This window comes from Adiantum capillus-veneris, chromosome 20 (genome assembly GCF_014529385.1).
Source record: "Adiantum capillus-veneris isolate H3 chromosome 20, ASM1452938v2, whole genome shotgun sequence".
NCBI classification, from domain to species: Eukaryota; Viridiplantae; Streptophyta; class Polypodiopsida; order Polypodiales; family Pteridaceae; genus Adiantum; species Adiantum capillus-veneris.
This window is the reverse complement of record NC_140950.1, coordinates 16055918-16075473: the sequence shown is the minus strand read 5'-3', so window position 1 is coordinate 16075473 and position 19556 is coordinate 16055918. Positions and strand designations below refer to the sequence as shown.

General features: G+C 38.0%; 1 pseudogene; it reads left to right on the top strand.

Annotated features, from left to right (window-relative positions):
• Nucleotides 1–1004: 1004 nt before the first annotated feature.
• Nucleotides 1005–1514, top strand: LOC147432159 (2-C-methyl-D-erythritol 2,4-cyclodiphosphate synthase, chloroplastic pseudogene; annotated as a pseudogene).
• Nucleotides 1515–19556: the final 18042 nt, after the last annotated feature.

The following is a 19556-nucleotide window of genomic DNA, read 5'->3' as shown; positions in this document are numbered from 1 at the left end:
GCTGAAATTGACAAATGCTGGCAGGAAGTCAAGCTCCTTGTTGAGGGAGCCTAATTATTTGGAAGTAGCCTTGCGGCGTTTAGCCAAGCAGTCGGGAGCATCAATCAAAGTACAACTTGTTTTGCAATAAACAAGGGCCATGAGTTTTGTCGTCGGCCATGGTTACAACTACATGATGGTTAAGCTTGACGAGCGCGCGGCTACATCTCTCTCTCTCTCTCTCTCTCTCTCTCTCTCTCTCTTTCTCTCTCTCTCTCTCTCTCTCTCTCTCTCTCTTTCTCTCTCTCTCTCTCTCTCTCTCTCTCTCTCTCTCTCTAAAAAAAACTCTCTGAAGGAGTCCATGCCGGCGTGGACTCCTTCAGAGAGTTTTTTTTAATATAGAGAAGCACCCTCTCAGTGCCTACGTTGTCGCTCACTTCTTTGCTCACATTAGGCACAATATTGCAAAAGAGTGCAATTACTATGAAGGTAACGAGCAATAAAATCATGACCTATTATTCAAGAGGGAAATGGAATAACAAATCTCGCACACTCGGGTGATATAAAGGTTATAGAATTTTCCTCTTTTTATGACCCCCCCTCCCCCCCCCCCCCCCCCCCCCCCCCCCCCCCCCGGCCCGAGAAGAAGAGAATTTTAATGCCATAGGAAACTATCCCAAGAGACCTTAAAGATCTATCCAACGAAGAGAGTTGAAGTCAAGATTTAAGTGGGAGAATGTGCAAGTTGAAGAAAAAGCGGAAAAAGATAAGGCGGAGAAAAAAGTAGATGTAGTCAGCTCTGATCTCTCGGAGTGCAAAGATTTTTTTTATGGAGATTCTCCAAGCTCGACATTTTGTTGTAAAGATGTTTTGTATTAGCTCAAAACAGATTGCTTATTGTTTTAATGATTGTCATAGTGTCTCTCTCTCTCTCTCTCTCTCTCTCTCTCTCTCTCTCTATATATATATATATATATATATATATATAGAGAGAGAGAGAGAGAGAGAGAGAGAGAGAGAGAGAGAGAAACACTGGTTGCGTTCTTCCTGGTGGTTGGACATGGCAGCTCTTGGTTTGGAAAGTCCCTATGGTGTGCAAAACAATGCGTTGTTGATACAATGCAATTCTTTCCCTCATCCAGCTAGCAAGATCGCCATACCACCTTATCTTGAATAGACACAATCTCAAAAGATATTGAATTTTGCCGCAAAAAAATATGACCTTCCTGACATCTACTAGATTTTTTCAAAGAATGATCCAAAATGGAAGGGAGCCACATCTTCAATCTTTGTGAAAGAAGTTGTTCAATTGATGCATGAAGCGGGATGTGATGTGCAATTTGGATGCCAACCTCATATTATGAAGGCCAAAGTTGAGTCTCCATAAGGAGGCCATAAAGTTGAACTTCTATGAGCTGCTTGGCATAGATTTTTCAGTAGTTAATATCAAGGCCAGTACCCATGACAAGGTGGATAGCTTAGGAGAGAATAGTAGCATTGCTGCCCACAATGTTGTGTTATTGACGAAGGAATAAGCAAACAAATGTATAGTAAGGGTTTGTAGGCTTTAATGGCTATTCATGTTTACCAATTAATTATTGATTAAACACTTATTGTGTGTGTGTGTGTGTGTGTGTGTGTGTGTGTGTGTGAGAGAGAGAGAGAGAGAGAGAGAGAGAGAGAGGTTAGCACCATAAGAGACTAGCAATGGTGCTGACGTTTATTGTTTGAGTTTAGAGAAAGCTCTTTCTAGAGAAGAAGTATACATATACTTGAGCAAGTCGCTTAATAAATTTGCTCGGTTTTGAGCTTGCTCGGATAAGTTCGCTCGATGTTTGGTAGAACTCCAAGGAAGGTAGAGATATTCATGTGATAATGCTTGATGAGTATGAATGACAGTACTCTACATTAAACCACAAGGAGCTAGAGAGATATATGTACTTTGGAGGACCTATTCATCAATACTACGTCAATCGTAGCACTTATAGGCCAACTGTCCGAGACAAAACTAGAAACCGTGAGAGTGAGTCTGGTGAGAACTAGAGTGGAAGATTCATTTAGTAAACCACGTCTTTCTATACCTAGACTGATGGATCCTTAAGTTTGAGGGTTCCAACACTAAATGCATTGGGGTAGCGGGGCTCCATACACTAATCACACTATGAGGGGTCCAGACACATGGACCAAAACTAGAGACATATGACCCGATGAGAGAGTGACCGACTGAACTCGCACCAGAGTACCTATTAGTGGATATGAAACAAGAGATGTTATATTAGGTGAGCATAGAGTAATGAGGATGGCAGCTGAACCACAAAGAATGTGACCATCTCAAGTGGAAAATTGTATTGCCAAGAATTACAATGGGTCGGGGGATCCATACGCACATGTTTCACTCTTTAAGCAAGTTTTAAGAGTAGAACAAGTCGTGGATTCCACACTCGGTATGAAGGATTTGATTTGACCTTGAAAGGAACAATGTTGACTTGGTTCCACCCATTGAATAGTAGGGATTTCCTAAACGTCGAGCAAATCCTACAAAATTTTGTGAAGGAATTCTAAAAAACAGGGATCAAGCACAATACAATTTCCCAAATATATGCCTTTAAGAGAAAGAAAAACAAAAAAGTGAAGGAAGCTTTGCTTTGCTTCAAACAATATATCGAGATATTTCCTATGCGAGAGTTACAGCAAGATGAATGACTATCAATCCTCGTCATAGAGGGTCTGATAAATGAAACTCTCAAAAAGCATTTGCACTTAAAGGCATACACCACATTTGAGCAAGTCATTAGAGAAGCATTGTATCTAGTTGACAAAACTGCAAAACCTACTAAGAGGTATCGAAGGACAACGACACAACCACAAATAGTGCTTCTTCAACCATCAGCAAGAGTCATCGACAAAATGAAGTGCTCCTACTTCAATCACACAAAATGTTGATCAAGTGGTCAAGGAAGTGATTCGGAGAATGAACCAAGCTTATCAACAAAATTTGAATCTACGACAACAACCACCACATGTAGACAATGTGCTGAGAGCGTTGAAGTGGTGTGCAATCACGTAGAAATATACCAACCATGACATAAATGAGTGTTTTTAGAATCAAAATTACATGAGGAAAATTCCATATAGACCTCCAACGGTGCAACCTTTATTTCCACCATTGAGGTACCAGATATGACCCAACAATGCAGCACAATGGAGAGACAAAACACAACCTATGTTGGGCCAATAACCACTATTACCTCAAGACAATCGAACCATTATTTGATACATGCAATCGACAGAACCACTCGCAAGTCAACAAATATTGCCACCAGTTGCTTATTACAAAGAGCCAGTGGAAACGCATGGGAGAGAGCGTGAGGGAGTAGCATATACCACTTAGGACTATCCTTTTATTGGGTTAGCTCATATGAGGCTATGAAACCTTCATATGTAGCTCTAGCAATGAGAAACCAATACAGTATGAACAAAAGCATGCTCATGTTCATATCAAACAAAAATTACAAACCTAAACGATATCCTCCTATGAGAGGACAACCAATGGGGGTACCACAAACTCCTCAGTTGGAAGGTCCATGCTATGGATGTGGAGGTAATCATGAGGCATGAGTTTTTCCACACAAGAACGACAGAACAAAAATATTTAAATTTTGTGAGGGTTGTGGAAAAGAGCACCTGATCCAACATTGTGCAAAGAACCTAGGAAACAAAGAGAAAGCGACTATGAATGTCATTGGGGTTTTACCTTGTTCTAGCGAATCTAAATCAGAGCCAACAATTCTTTTCAATGTGTTGACTAGAGTGCGAGCTTAGGAAGAAACCAAAAATATGTTGGAAGCTGACAAGCCAAAACTTCCTGAACAAACAGAGTTTGAAAGCTTAGCGGTAAGGACTCAAATAAAGTTGTGGAAAGCAAAAAGAGATAAAATGAAAGCAAAAAGGCTAAGGGAAAAGACAACCTTAGAGACACAACTTCAACAAACGAGGGAACAACTCAAGTGTTGTTGTGCTATGGCACGCACATAGTGGGAACAACCCGTAGGAGATTTATTTTATGATTTTTTAGATGCATGGGTATATTTACCATAATGTGCATATGCATGTATAAGTATAGTGATAAGCTTCCTATCTCATCCTAGTACTTATCTCAAGGGTAATCTACTTTTACTTTACCATTAGAACGTATTGTGGATAAAGGTGTCAATAGCTGTGCCTCTTTAACGTGGGGAAAAAAGAATTGGGGCTTTCTTTCTACTATCCCATTATCACCTCACACTCTAGCTAGATTCTATACATAGTATGATTTCCAATATATATATATATATATATATATATATATATATATAATAAATTTTTATATTTTTCTTATATTTCTTTTTTATAACTTCTAGGAATGTATAAAATCCTAGTGGGACACTTAGCTTGCATAATTTTCAAAGATGCACCTATTTTAATCTATTATTAATAGGATGCTTACAAAAGTTTATCAAGGAGCAATGTCATGCTTTTATATTGCATGAGGTGTCCATGGGAATCAAATGGAAGTTTAGGCTAAGGGGACCACAAGTAGACTTTTGATGCTAGAAAGATACATGTTGAGCTTATATGTGAAGCTACTCAATATATGGCTTCTCTATATATGGTACCCAGGTCCCCTCTATATATACATCATCTCATGTGTATTTTCTACACACTTTGGGGTTCTATTTCTGTGCTCTCTCTTTCTCTCTCAACATGGTATCAGAGCAGGACATTTTTGTTTTTGATTTTTCTCTTGATTGAAAACAATTTTGTAGAAACTACCCACGATGGGCATCGGAATTGATGTGGTTTACAACTTTGTAGAAGAAAGTTTTTTCAAATTCTGCGCCGACTTTGAGTTATTGTTTGCGGACTGCGTACATGTCCAAAAAGCAATTTCCGTTTTTTGTTTTTCATTTTTCTATTAATTGAAAACAATTTTGCAAAAACAGCCTCTACGGCGCACCGGAATCGATGTGGTCTACAACTTTGTAGAAGAAAGTTTTTTCAAATTCTATACTGATTTTGAGTTATCATTCGCGGACTGCGTACATGCCTGAAAAGCAACTTTGCTTTTTGTTTTTGATATTTCTCTTAATTTAAAACGATTTTGCAGGAATAGCTCGTTGTAGGCACCAAAATCAATGTGGTCTACAACTTTGCAGCAGAAAGTTTTTTCAAATTCTGCACTGATTTTGAGTTATCGTTCGCGGACTGCGTACATGCTCGAAAAGCAACTTCTATTTTTTGTTTTTGATGTTTCTCCTAATTGAAAACAATTTTGCAGAAACAGCCCCTTCAAAGGCAACGAAATTGATGTGGTCTACAACTTTGCAGAAGAAAGTTTTTTCAAATTTTGCACTGATTTAGAGTTATCGTTCGCGGATTGTGTACATGCCTGAAAAGCAGCTTTCGTTTTTTGTTTTTTTAATCTTTCTCCTAATTGAAAACAATTTTGCAGAAACTATTCACTTGAGCCAACGGAATCGATGTGGTCTACAACTTTGCAGAAGAAACTTTCTCTAAATTCTGCACCGATTTTGGTTATTGTTCTTGGTCTGCGAACATGTTTAAAAGCAAATTTTACCGTTTGATTTTGATTTTCCTCATAATTAAAACTTATCAATTATATTTTCTCTTCATCAATCATACATCTGTTACTGATGTAGCTTTGTTGCAGAAGACAGTTACAAATCGAATCAGTGCTATAGATATATGTTCTCAAAAGTCTTTACTATTTCACGCTGTCTAATACGTTTTGAGACATTTACTGACGATTTTTTCTTGGATACCTATATTTCCAGATATCAAATATCTATAGATCTGGTCATGGATATCTGTCATGAACATCGTTCCGATTCAGTCGAGCTGTTGATGATCGTCCAAATATTGTCGAGCTACTGATGGTACATGATCTTTTGTTATATGATATATTCGTTCATTGATTCTCGTATAATTATTCTTCTAGAGATATAGTTTTATGTCATTTTATTATAAATCTCTCGTTGATACCATAGTGATTTTGATGGTACCATGATGATGTTTTGTTAGTACTTTGGTCATGGTGATTTTTGTTGATACCATGATGATATTTCGTTGATACCATGGTTATTCTTGGTGATACCATGATGTTGTTTCGTTGATACCATGGTTATTCTCGGTGATACCATGATGATATTTCGTTGATGCCATGGTTATTCTCGATGATACCATGATGTTGTTTCGTTGATACCATGGTTATTCTCAGTGATACCATGATGTAGTTTCGTTGATACCATGGTTATTCTCGGTGATACCATGATGTTGTTTAGTTGATACAATGATTATTCTCGGTGATATCATGATGTTGTTTCGTTGATACCATGGTTATTTTCAGTGATACCATGATGTTGTTTCGTTGATACAATGATTATTCTCGGTGATATCATGATGCTTTTTGTTGATACCATGATGATTTATTCATTTTTATTGATACAATGATGATGTTTTGTTAATACTTTGATGATATTCATTGATATCACTACGTTGACAAATGTCGTTTTATGTAGTATATACACATGTCATTTGCATCACGTAATCACGCATCTTGTACTTTTACGTTCAAACTTTATGTACCATACGTTGTCGTGCGTATATATGTTGTCAAAAGAGTGGCGTCGTGAACCATATCTAATGGCATTGTGAACGTAATTATTTCACTAACGATGCTAATAATTTTTATGACTATGTTTTTTGAGTCTATGATCTATGTAGGATTGATCAAAGAATTGATTTCATGAAGACAAACTTGGTGACAATAAAAGATTTATGAAGACATGTTTGGTGATGCCATATTGATGACAAGCTACACAGCAGATTCACGGAGACACTTTTGATTACGAGCTAATCGATAGCCTTTACACCTCTTTATTGAACCTTTGTATTCATTATTGTATTTGATAGGATAGGAGTAATGTAACTCCTCATAAAACATTCATTGTAAAAGGAGTAATGTAGCTCCTCATAAAATATTCATTGTAAAAGGAGTGATGTAGCTCCTCATGAACATTTGTACATTCAATGATTTTTATAATATACGGTGGGTGTATATAGAGCTGTGGGTTTTTCCCTTGATCCCCCAAGGGTTTTTTCATCCACAATTAGGGACCCTTATTTGAGCGGGGGTGTTGAGCTTATATGTGAAGCTACTCAATATATAGCTTTTCTATATATGGCACCCAGGTCCCCTCTATATGTACATCATCTCATGTATGTATTCTACAAACTTTGGGGTTCTATTTTTGTGCTCTCTCTTTCTCTCTCAACAATACATATTTTGATGATTTTTTAACACATAGTTTCTATTCAAATTGGAAAGAACATATAAAATAGGAATCGTAGTCCATGAGCTTAAGTTTTTGCACCTATTTTTACTTTTTTATTTGAAGCCACGGTTGAGGAGATACGCTCAGAATGGCTGCCCATATCATGTTGATAAGCATTTAATGTTCCCAAGAATCTTTGTTATTCATTTACAGAGAATTGCGTAAAGAACCTCCTATTAATAGGAGGTCAACCCCAAAAAGGTGCGCTCACACACAAGGAACGCCCAAAAGGATTTTAGTCAGGCGGTAAAGCGGGCTTAAAAGGGATTTTTGGTCGTCTGATTGGACCATCGCCGGCCACTAGTACATGACCATCATCGTTCGGTGCCACTCTAACGATTCCTCCTAGCTCCCAATGATTGGACTGTGCAATTTCTTGCTCCCACCTCATCCGGGCAATAAGCTTAAAGGATATAGAATCTTGAGTGTATTGTCCTAATCCAAACCCCCATGAGAGGATCATAAGGTATGGGATTTGTCCTAGAGTCACTAACGTTATGAGTGAATGAGAGAAGAGGTGGAATTATCCCACATGTAAGGTGTGAAGATGTAGAGCTACTTAAAGCTCCTTTCACAAATAAACAAATCCAACCAAGTCTGCATTACATATCTCTTGTCTATGGTGAAGTTATGATGGGTTGGACAACTACTCAAGATCATGTTTATGAGTCCAAGCTAATCTATCTTGGAAACTAATTTGCTTGAGTAACAATCTAACCTACACACACTCAAATGCGTGCACAATGTTTGTCTATCACCCACCTTAGCTATCACAATCCCAATCCCATAAAGAGTCAAAGCAATGAAATATTCAATGTACCTAAATTTGTTAGATGAGATAGTGATGCCAAACAAAATTGATCTCAAAGTAGCCAACAAAGGGACAGTGGTCAGCTTAGGACAAGCTAAAGTAAATATCAACATTGATGGGAACCAATGGCCACACAAGTTTCACGTAATGGCGGACACAGATCTTAATGGAAGTAATTATCTTGGGAGTTTCATGGATGCTCATGTACAAAGTAGTCCTTGATTGACAAGACAACACTCTAAAGTACAACCTTAAGGGCACCTCGTATGTCACTCCCTTGGCACAAATAGATCACATGTGAAATTTACAGCCAAAACCACAAGCACCACAACTTACAACAAAGCCTATACCATCTGCAAAAATCCATGGGAGACAAGTTAGACAAGTTTGTGTAAATAAATCTATAATGGAAACCAAAACAAAGCAGATATAGTTATCGAACCAACCACTTCCAATCAATCTTCCAACTCAGTCTTCTAGCTCAATCTAGCCAAGTTAAGAGGAGAAACAACCACTTAGAGCAATTATACTTGGTGGAATGAACCCACATAGTGGATCAATTCTTCATCAAACCAACCTAGATATAGATGGATTTCTAAAACAACAACCTAGCAATGGAGATCAAAACAACCAACATGCCAACCGCCTTTGCAATCTCCACAAACCCACCAAAAGTGGGTAACCAAAGCTCAACCAAGCCAAATCAACAACCCGCCAATTGTACTCACTAAACCAACCATCAAGGAACGGGTGTACCATCTTCAAAATCTTTTGTTCAAAAAATGTAGTTTAGATGGAACCTCGCCAACAAAAGCCTCCGAATAGTCAGTTTAGTACCCACATCTTGCACAACATAGTGTTATATATTGCATCTCTTCCACAAGCATAATTGGGCCACATTTCATGGCCTTTCATAGACACGGTATTTGCACCCATGCACATTGCACAAACTTTTGTCGGGGTTGACTCAGAATGGGAAGGGGGAGTAACAATAGAGCTGAAGCAGCTTATTGCAAGATCTAAGACTGCAAGATGCTGAAATATTTTGTATAGTGTATAAAGTGTGTTTGATCGCTTCAATTTTTACTTTTTTATTCCTTTTTAGTAGAATTTGACACTTATCAAGAATAATAATGAGCAATAATGACAAATTTTGGCAGATAAGATGCCTAGAATGAAATGTACATATGAGTGTAAGGAATATTTTGGCTAAATTTTTGGCAAGTAATAAGAATTTTCATTAATTTTCTTTCCTTTCTAACCTAATAAGGTTAAAAAAATTAATAAACAAAGCCAAAAAAGTCAAGCTCAAGTTTTGAAAGTAAACGCCAAATCTACAAAGCAAGAGCTTTGAGTATGTCAAGTTTGGAAGGATTTGGCACATGTCAAAATTTGGTCCAACTTACGATGGATTAGAATTGCAAAATCGAGAACAATTAACGATTGGGCATCTAAATGATGAACCGTCTAAGCCACAGGTGGTATACCATGGGAAATGTGAGCAAATAAGGTAAGTATACATTGGGCATTTGAGGTAAGTCGGGCACATATAGGCAAAAATGGGTAAATTAGACCTCATTTGCATTCACACAGGTGCGCGCGCGTGCACACACACACACACACACACACACACACACACACACACACACACAGAGAGAGAGAGAGAGAGAGAGAGAGAGAGAGAGAGAGAGAGAGAGAGAGAGAGAGAGAGAGAGAGAGAGAGAGAGAGAGAGAGAGAGAGAGACCTTGTTGACCTAGGGCTACTTGCTGAATGTCTGCCAGCTACGGACATTCAGGAAACCCTTGCTCCACTAGATTTTATAGGTATGATTCTTATCAGTGCAAGAACAATTGTGTATCATCAAATGTGCACAAACACAATCACAATGACTATATCAATCAAATCCAATGCAAGATATCCCTAAACTATCAAAGGTCATTTGGGACATCAATTGGAGTCCAAATTCAATTACTTTTCCACCAGAAGGCTTCTCTCACTAGTAGGCAGAATCAGGCCATGTGATCAAAGTTGCCAAAGGTAATGGAACATGGATTTCCAAACCTAGATATTTGTGGTGCAGATACTCCCTTGAAAGCACCTACACACTGTTGCAATCACAGTCAAAAATTGTTGTTGAACATGGATCGTAATCTATGCCCCCCAATATGCCAGATAAGGGTAAAAAGTGCACACACAGTTTGACATAGCCTTGGGAAATGTGTCATGCAAATTTGGGACAAAGTGGACGTTAAATCAACCAAAAACCAAAGGAAATTGGAAAGTCTGTCTCTAAATGGTCATTTTGACTAATGAGGTGAAAAAGTGATTAAAATTCAGAAATAATTTGACAAATAGCATAGGAAACATGCCCAAAGCCATCCCATGAAGTTTGTTCAAAATTGGTCACCAAACATGGATCACAATCCATGTAGCCTAAGAGAAGATCTGCGAGAATTTGAATGCAAACTGTTGGTACAAGAAATCGATCGTGGATATGCATAAAATTTCATTGTTGGTTGCATAAAATGGGTCATATGATAAAGTTTAGCAATTTCCAAAGTGCAGGAGCCAAGCTTGTGAATTTGGCAAAGTTATTGTATTGAAGGAGATGTTAAGTTGAGTGTATCAAAGGTAATGCAAAACATGCTTGCAAAATAAGCCAAACTTGCCAGCAGACCTGGGAGGTCCAAACAAAGCCTAACAACTGCAAAAATGGACAGACAGATAGGATTGGAATTGTCATGTTCAACCTTGTGGGGGTCACTTAATACTTATGTGACTATCAGATGAGTGCATCAAAAGGGGTAATCTAATTTTATTTTTTCTCACATTTCACATACAAAAGGGTACGGGAAAAAAATTACAGAATGAATAGAGAAAGGGTGTATTTTATTTGTAAAGAATTCATAGATAAGGAGTCTTATAAATGGTCCTTGAATGCACGTGATATACACAATTTATACATAATAACCCCCCCCCCCCCCCCCCCCCCCCCCCCCCCCCAAAGACTTCAACTCTTAATCATTACATTTGTAAAATTTGAAATAGTGTAAGCACAAGTAGAGATCAAAGATAGGATCACAAGCCAAATATGGCAAAGCCAGACCAAATTGGGCTGTAAACTGGGAAACTGGGTAAACTTGAGAAAAACTTGTCCAAATTTGAAAAGATTGTACGAGTGTATTAGGATAGGCTATAGGAACATGTTGAGAGGTCCCCAACCCACCGTCACCAAGGTTGAGATTGGGTCCTTGACAGGTCTGTAGGTCTAATAGAAACTAAAGTCTTAAAGTAAGAAAAATTCGAGGAATAGAACTTTGCCATTGGCAATGGCTTAGGACTATAGCCCTGGAAAGAGACCCAGTCTTGTCTTGCAAGGGAAACGAGACAAAAAAACTAAAGTTCAAAATCATTTTCGGTCCTATAACCTCTGAAAATGGGCTAATGTATCCTCATCCAATGTTCTTTCCCCCTACGTGAGTGAGGGCACAACCATTGGTGGACTCCTCTTCCAAATGACGAAGTCTTCTAACATTTAGTGTGTGGGAATGGACAATTACCTGGCTAATCAGTTCCACCCATCCATGATCAACAACCGTAGTCTATCCCCACTTACCATCCCGCACTCACACATGCTTCTTATTATTTGATTACTATCACCTTCTTTAAACCTTTACAATAATAGTTCATTTTAACTTCTCGGCAGAGTCATTCATTAAAACAGGTATTGAAATCAGTATTAGAAAACAGTCTTTAGCAAACAAGCATCTTTAAGCTTAAAACAAGGTACGGTCACTTTAAATATTCCTTGAAAAACCTGACACGTACTCAACTTGTCCCAAGCACACCTATACATGGGTGAAAAACGGCACCCTTTCTTATTCATAGTCCGGGGGGAAAAATCATCACCCAAAGTTCGGGGTGCCCATATGCCAAAACGAGTTGCCCATACACTGGGCAATTCCCCTAGGATAAAAAAGGTATCATAAGATATATAAACAAGCATAGACATGTGCGGGGTAAAAACTCCTCATACATGGGGGTAATCGACTCATTCGTGGATGAAAATCCATCATTACTCATCACTTGAAGTGAAAATATTTCAAGGAATTAGAGGTGTCTTGAGACAAGGTGTTTTAAGAATGATCAACCATTTCTTTCCTACATCAATCAAGCTAATCCAACCAATTCTTTCCTGCATCAATCAAGCTAACCCAACCATTTCTTTCCTACATCAATCAACCTAATGCAACCAATTCTTTCCAAGATTACAAACAAGTGCACGTTGGTTTCTTGGAAGATACACTTCCAGTTTTTGGCCAATTTTATCATTTTGTAAGTCCTTATCTACTCTCTAACAAATACAGTGTTATCAATGAAAAAGGAATATGACTCAAAATTTACAATGAAGACTCACCTGGGACTGGTCAGGTATTTGTCAGGCATCACTCCAAGGGGGATTTGTTACCATATACATGTGGTAGTGATGTGTGTGAACACACTAGGACCACCGAGGCATTTTTTCCCTCTTTAGGAGGTTTTTTCCCCCGTGCATTGTATATACACCCATCACTCTAGGGCTATCTATCTTTCCATTGCACACCAAGTAACACACTCTCTATTGTGTGCCTTGAGCTTCCTTTGTCTTCTCCAAGCTATGTGCATTTCTCTGCAACCCTAATTCCAACAATTGGTATCAGAGCAGTTGCTCCAACACATGCCTGCTCACTTTCTCCGATTTTAGTGAGGTTTGGCTAGCGTTCGAGGTCAAAAAATATTTTGGGATAGCTTGTAGAGCTTAGTCTGCTCAGATTTTTTATTCGGGCTCATTTCGGTCTTCGTTTTCACTACAGGCAGTTCTGCACACGCAACTTCTTTATTTTGTGCAAAACAAATTTCATTGCCATTTTTGCATAACAGGTGCCTTACAATCTTCTACGGTTTGTGCTATATAGCACATGTTGCTCCCGCTCCGTTTCTCCTCTTTTTTGGCAGTTTTCATATCAAGTCCAACATTTACCATGGTTGACAACAACACAGATGTGTTCAAGATGTTTGCTGCTGAGGACAGGTTGGATGGGGACAATTACCCTATGTGGGCTTACATGATGCAACATGTTCTTGTGTCAAAGGGCGTCTGGCATATTGTGCAGGGCATTGATGTACGTCTTGGTTCTGAGGATGTAGGTGATGTTGAGAATGTTGTAGGTCTTGCTGCAAGGATTTCTACTATTAGAGTTGTTTTGCCTACGGCAAAACAATCTCGTTGGGATGTAAAGGATGTGCAGGCTCATGCATTGATTGCGTTGTCTTTGCAAAGTGCACCATCGTTCCTCACATTCGTTCAGCAAAATCTACAGAACAGGCTTGGGATATTCTAGCAGGTCTTTATGCAAGCTGCAATGAGGCTAAAATTGCTTTGCTACGTAAAGAGCTGGAGTCCAAGATTATGCATGAGGCAAATGATATGGACACTTTTCTTGCTGGTGTCAAGGATATCAATGAGCAAATTATTTCTGCAGGTGAAGTCATTTCAGACAGTTCCCTTGTGCAGACTGTTCTTGATGCCGTACTAGATTCTTACCAGACTTTTTCTAGTACTTGGAGACTTATGACCCAAGGAAATCCTGAAGTTTTCAAGTTTGATGCATTATGCACATTGTTGTTGCAAGAGTCACTTTCCAGAAAAAATAGGATTAGACAGCGTGCAGTTGAACAAGCTTTTCTTGCTTCTCAAAGAAAGGGTGGTAATAGCAATGCAACCGCTTCTTATGGTTCTGTTGCGAGTGGAAAAACTTATATTCCCAATGCTTCTGCTGGCAGCACTTCGTCTGGCAATTCTGGTGATAAGGGCAAAAAGAAGATGTGTTGCCATTATTGTAAAGCTAATGATCACTTGATCAAGCAGTGTCCTAAGTTGAAGGCAAAAGAGGCTAAGAAGAAAGAGGGTGGTTCCACTACAAATGCAGCCATTGTTGAGTCTTCTATAAAAGGAGACGGTAATACTGATGTTGATGCAAAATGGGCTTTTAGTGCAGAGTGCACTTACAATCCTGTTGTCCATGATGGATGCATGTCAATTACTGCAGATCCACACGTGTGGTATTTCGATAGTGGTGCTACAAAGCACATTACCTCACATCATGAAGCGTTCACCTCTCTCGAGTCTGTCCCTCATGGAAGTTCTGTCACTTGTGCCAACAATGCCTCTTATCCAGTTCAGGGAGTTGGAAAGATTGCGCTTATTGCTGCTAATGGCAGTTCTTTCAAACTTGTTGATGCACTTTATGTACCTGGGATTAAGAAGAATCTTTCGTCTGTATCTGCACTTGCTAGACTTGGACTTGTAGTCAAATTTGTGGATGACGAATGTACAGTTCATGATCTCAGTTTTGGTGATGAAATCGTTGCATTTGGGCTTTTGTGCCGCGGGCTATATAAGCTCACTTTGTATGACAAGTGTGGATAAAATTTTGCAAATGCAGTTGCAAATTTAAGGGCTATTTCAGATGCAAAACTTTGGCATGCACGTTTTGGTCATGTGAAGTTTTCCAATTTCCTGCATTTGCACAAATCTGATATGGTTACTTCTTTGCTGCCTCTTGAAGCACCTGTCAAACATGTTTGTGAAGGTTGTATTTTGGGTAAGATGCAACATTCTAAGTTTCCAAAGGATGGTTCAATTCGTGCCACATGCAGGTTGCAGCTTGTGCATAGTGATGTTTGTGGGCCCATGCAAACCCCGTCCTTGGGCAATTACCTGTACTTCGTGACTTTTGTTGATGATTACTCCAGGAATGCATGGGTATTTCTGCTTAAAGCGAAGTCCGAAGTATTTATGTGCTTCAAACAATTTTTGGCTATGGTTGAAAATGTCTCGAAATATACTATGGGCACCCTCCGTTTCGATCGAGGGGGGGAGTATATGTCTCATGAATTCAATGCATTTCTGGCTAGTCATGGGATAAAACACCAATATACAGTGCCTTATACACCTCAGCAAAATGGTGTTGCTGAGAGGAAAAATAGGTCACTTACGGAAATGGCACGATCTATGGTCAAAAGTCAAGCTTTGCCGCATTCTTTTTTGGCTTGAGGCCATCATGTGTGCCACTTATGAACTGAACAGGTGTCCTACGAAAGCTTTGCAGACTATTACTCCATATGAAGCATGGCATGATAGAAAGCCTTCTATTGAGCACATGCGTGTTTTTGGTTGTTTGGCATATGCTTTGGTGCCACAAACACAATGCAGAAATTGGATGATAATGCTGTCAAATGTATTTTTGTTGGTTATAGTGTTGAAAGAAAAGGTTACAGGTTGTATCATCTGCAAAAAAAATGTATTTTGGTTTCACGGGATGTAGTGTTTTTGGAAGATTCTGTTCAGCCCTTGCTGTCATGTACTAGAGACAGTAATATAAGCTTACAGGACATTTATGACACTTTGTTGCCTCTTTTTAGTGGTGGAAATACAAATTTAATTTCCAATGAGGAAAATGTACAGCCTATGGGGGTTTCTAAAAATGTTACAGATCAGCCTATTACTGATGCAGATGTACATGATGTACTTGATGAGGAAAGGGCTGAAAATGAGCAGGCTAGAGGTATGCCAAAATGGCTGGTGCACACTTTGCGTGACAGTAAATTGGATGCACCTTTATCTAGTAATACTCGTTCAGGCTCTCACCATGCATCTTATGCATCAGATTGTTATGCTTTGGTTGTGTCTAGCTTACGTGATGTTGAGAAGCCTCTGTCTTTTGATGAGGCACAAAATTCAAAAAATTGGATGGTTGTCATATGCAATCAGAATATGATGCACTTATAGAAAATGACACATGGACTTTATGTGATTTGCCTCCTGGAAAAAAGGCCATTGGTACGAAGTGGGTTTACAAGTTGAAACGCAAGCCGGATGGTGAGATCGATTGCCATAAGGCTCGACTTGTTGCAAAGGGTTATGCACAACAAAAAGGCATAGATTATGAAGAGACTCTTGCTCCCACTTGTCGTATGACTACTGTGTGTTTTCTATGTGCATTGGCAGCTCATTTTGGTTGGGATGTACATCAATCAGACATTGTTATTGCTTTCTCGAATGGTGACATATTTGAGAAAGTTTATGTAACGCAGCCTCGCGGTTTTGTCAAGAAAGGACAAGAGGACAAAGTATGAAAATGTAACAAGGCTTTGTATGGGTTGAAGCAATCTCCTCGTACTTGGTATGAGAAAGGTGACACTCATTTGGTCAAACAAGGCTTTCGTAACAGTCCAACAAAAAGCACATTGTATGTAAAGCGTGAGGGTGATGTACTTCTCATTGTGGTTCTTTATGTAGATGATTTGTTGATCACTGGACCAAATGAGAGACATATTTCTGCATTTAAGCCCGATTTGAATGCTACTTTCAAGATGAAAGATTTGGGGTTGTTGCATCATTATTTGGGCATACAGTTTAAGTAGTGTGATGGTGGTAATGCCTTGTGTTAGAAAAGTTACATAGAGACATTGCTATGTAAGTTTGGACTTGAGGATTGCAAACCTATTGCCACTCCCATGGAAACAGGTTTGAAATTGAGCCTTCATGATGTTGGGGATCCTGCTGATGTCACTCTTTACCAAACTGTCGTTGCTGCCTCATTTATATATGCAACACGAGGCCAGATATTCAGTTTGCAGTCTCACAGATCAGCAGACTTATGCATAGCTCAGGGTCTAAGCATTGGCAGGCTCTCAAGAGGATTTTTTGCTACCTTAGTGGAACTTTACATCTTGGCTTGTTTTATCCCAAGGGGGGATCATTGCCGCCAGATTTAGATGCTTTTTCAGACTCAGATTGGGTTGGTTGTTTTGACAGGCGAGTGTCCACAAGTGGTTTTTGCTTCATGCTTGGCAGTTCATGTATATCATGGTTGAGCAAGAAGCAACCTACTGTGGCTACTTCGATTTGTGAGGTTGAGTATAGGGAAATCTTCACAGCTACGGTTGAGTGTGTATGGGTCAGACGCCTTATGGTTGATTTGGGTGTTGGACAGGACACTGCCAACACTATCTACACTGATAGTAGTCAGAGCGCATTGGCAGTTGCGAGGAACCCATTTTTTCATGCTCGTACAAAGCACATTGAGGTGCATTACCACTTTCTCAGGGAGAAGCTCTTAGCAGGAGAGATCAGCTTGGCTTATGTGCCAACAGAGGACAACCTTGCAGATCTTTTCACAAAGGCATTGTCTCATGAGAAGCTCGAAGCTTTCCACAAAGCTTTGGGCTTACTCCCCTTTGTAAACTAATCATGTCCTCAGGGCATGGCACTTCCCTTTACTCATGTGCTAGCTCTCATTCACCACATCACTCCAGGGGGGATTTGTTACCACATACATGTGGTAGTGATGTGTGTGAACACACTAGGACCGCCGGGGCATTTTTTTCCTTCTTTAGGTGGTTTTTTTCCCCGTGCATTCTATATACGCCCATCACTCTAGGGCTATCTATATTTCCATTGCACACCAAGTAACACACTCTCTATTTGTGCCTTGAGCTTCCTTCGTCTTCTCCAAGCTGTGTGCGTTTCTCTACAACCCTAGTTCCAACAACACTCCCGTCCGTAGGCTTACTGCTTGGTCCAACCTCATGATCATGAGAGGCCTTGGCCGTCTTTGTAATTCTACCATCTTCTTCCATTGGTTGGTTTTCTCGGGTCCTCTTGGGAGCCATGACTTCTTAAACATGTTTCTAAACTCTGGGGTATTATAGGTGATTACAGAAGATTCTTGTGGCTTAATATCATTCTCGTCACTCTTTATGCCTTAGTTTAGCCATAAGAACTTCATGATTAACTTTTGAAAACTAACTTGCTAGCTTTTTCTTTAAATTATAGTCGAGATTAGTAACTATTTAACATAGTAATTTCCTAATTGTTTATATATGTAAGATATTTTTATCCTAGATTTATTATAGGGTTTCTAGGACCTACTAATTATCTCATATTTTTTTGAGCATTTTTCCTAGTTTGACCCTTTTAATTAATTCCAAAAATAGCTTGTTTTTGGATTGATATTTATTATAATAATTATCTCATGAAAATATATTTATCTCAACTTTCTAACAATGTATTCTATCTCCAATATTTATGATAAAAACTTTTAAATGGATTTACTAATTTTTCCATTAATTTTTAGCCAAAAACAAGGTTTTTAAGCCAAGATAATTACTAAAACTAATTAGCTATTTATGAGATAGTTATCTCAAATTAGATAATTTTTTGATAAACATCTCATAAACTTTAAAACATGTTTGCTAATTATTCCCATTAATTTTAAACCAAAACAAGGTTTTTAAACCAAGATAATTACTTAAACTAATTACCTCTTTAAGAACTATTTATATCGAGTTATTAGCACTTAGATATTTCTTTGATAAATATCTTTTTAACTTTTAAACATGTTTGCTAATTATCTCCATTAATTTTCAACAAAAATAGGGTTTTAGGTCAAGATAATTATTCAAATCAATTAACTATTCATGAGCTAACTATCTTGGGTTATTAGCACTTTAATATTTCTATGATAAATATCTCATTAACATTTAAACATGTTTGCTACTTATCCTCATTAATTTTTAGTCAAAACTAAGGTTTTTAGGCCAAGATAATTATCAAAACTAACTACCTCTTTATGATCTAGTTATATCGGGTTATTAACACTTAGATCTTTCTCTGATAAACATCTCATTAACTTTCAAACATGTTTGTTAATTATCCTTATTAATTTTCAGTCAAAAATAAGATTTTTAGACCAAGATTATTACTAAAACTAATTACCTATTTTGAAGATAATTATCTTGAATTATCAACACTTCAATATTTTTTAATGAATATCTCATTAACTTTTAAACATGTTTATTAATTATCTCTATTAATTTTTAGCCAAAAACAAGATTTTAAGGCCAAGATAATTATTAAAACTAATTCACTATTTATGAACTAATTATTGTGGGTTAATAACACTTAGATCTTTTTTTAATAAATATCTCATTAGCTTTTAAACATGTTTGCTAATTATCCCCATTATTTTTTAGCCAAAGGGCCAATATAATTAGTAAAACTAGTTAACTATTTATCAGCTAATTATCTCAAGTTATTATCACTTAGATATTATTTTTAGAAATATGTCAGTAACTTTATACATGTCTGCTAGTTATCCCTATTAATTTTCAACAAAAAACAAGGTTTTTAGGCCAAAATAATGATTAAAACTAATTAACTATTTATGAGCTCATTATCTCGAGCTATTAGCACTTCAATATTTTTTAATGAATATCCCATTAAATTTCAAACATGTTTGCTAATTATCTCTATTAATTTTTAGCC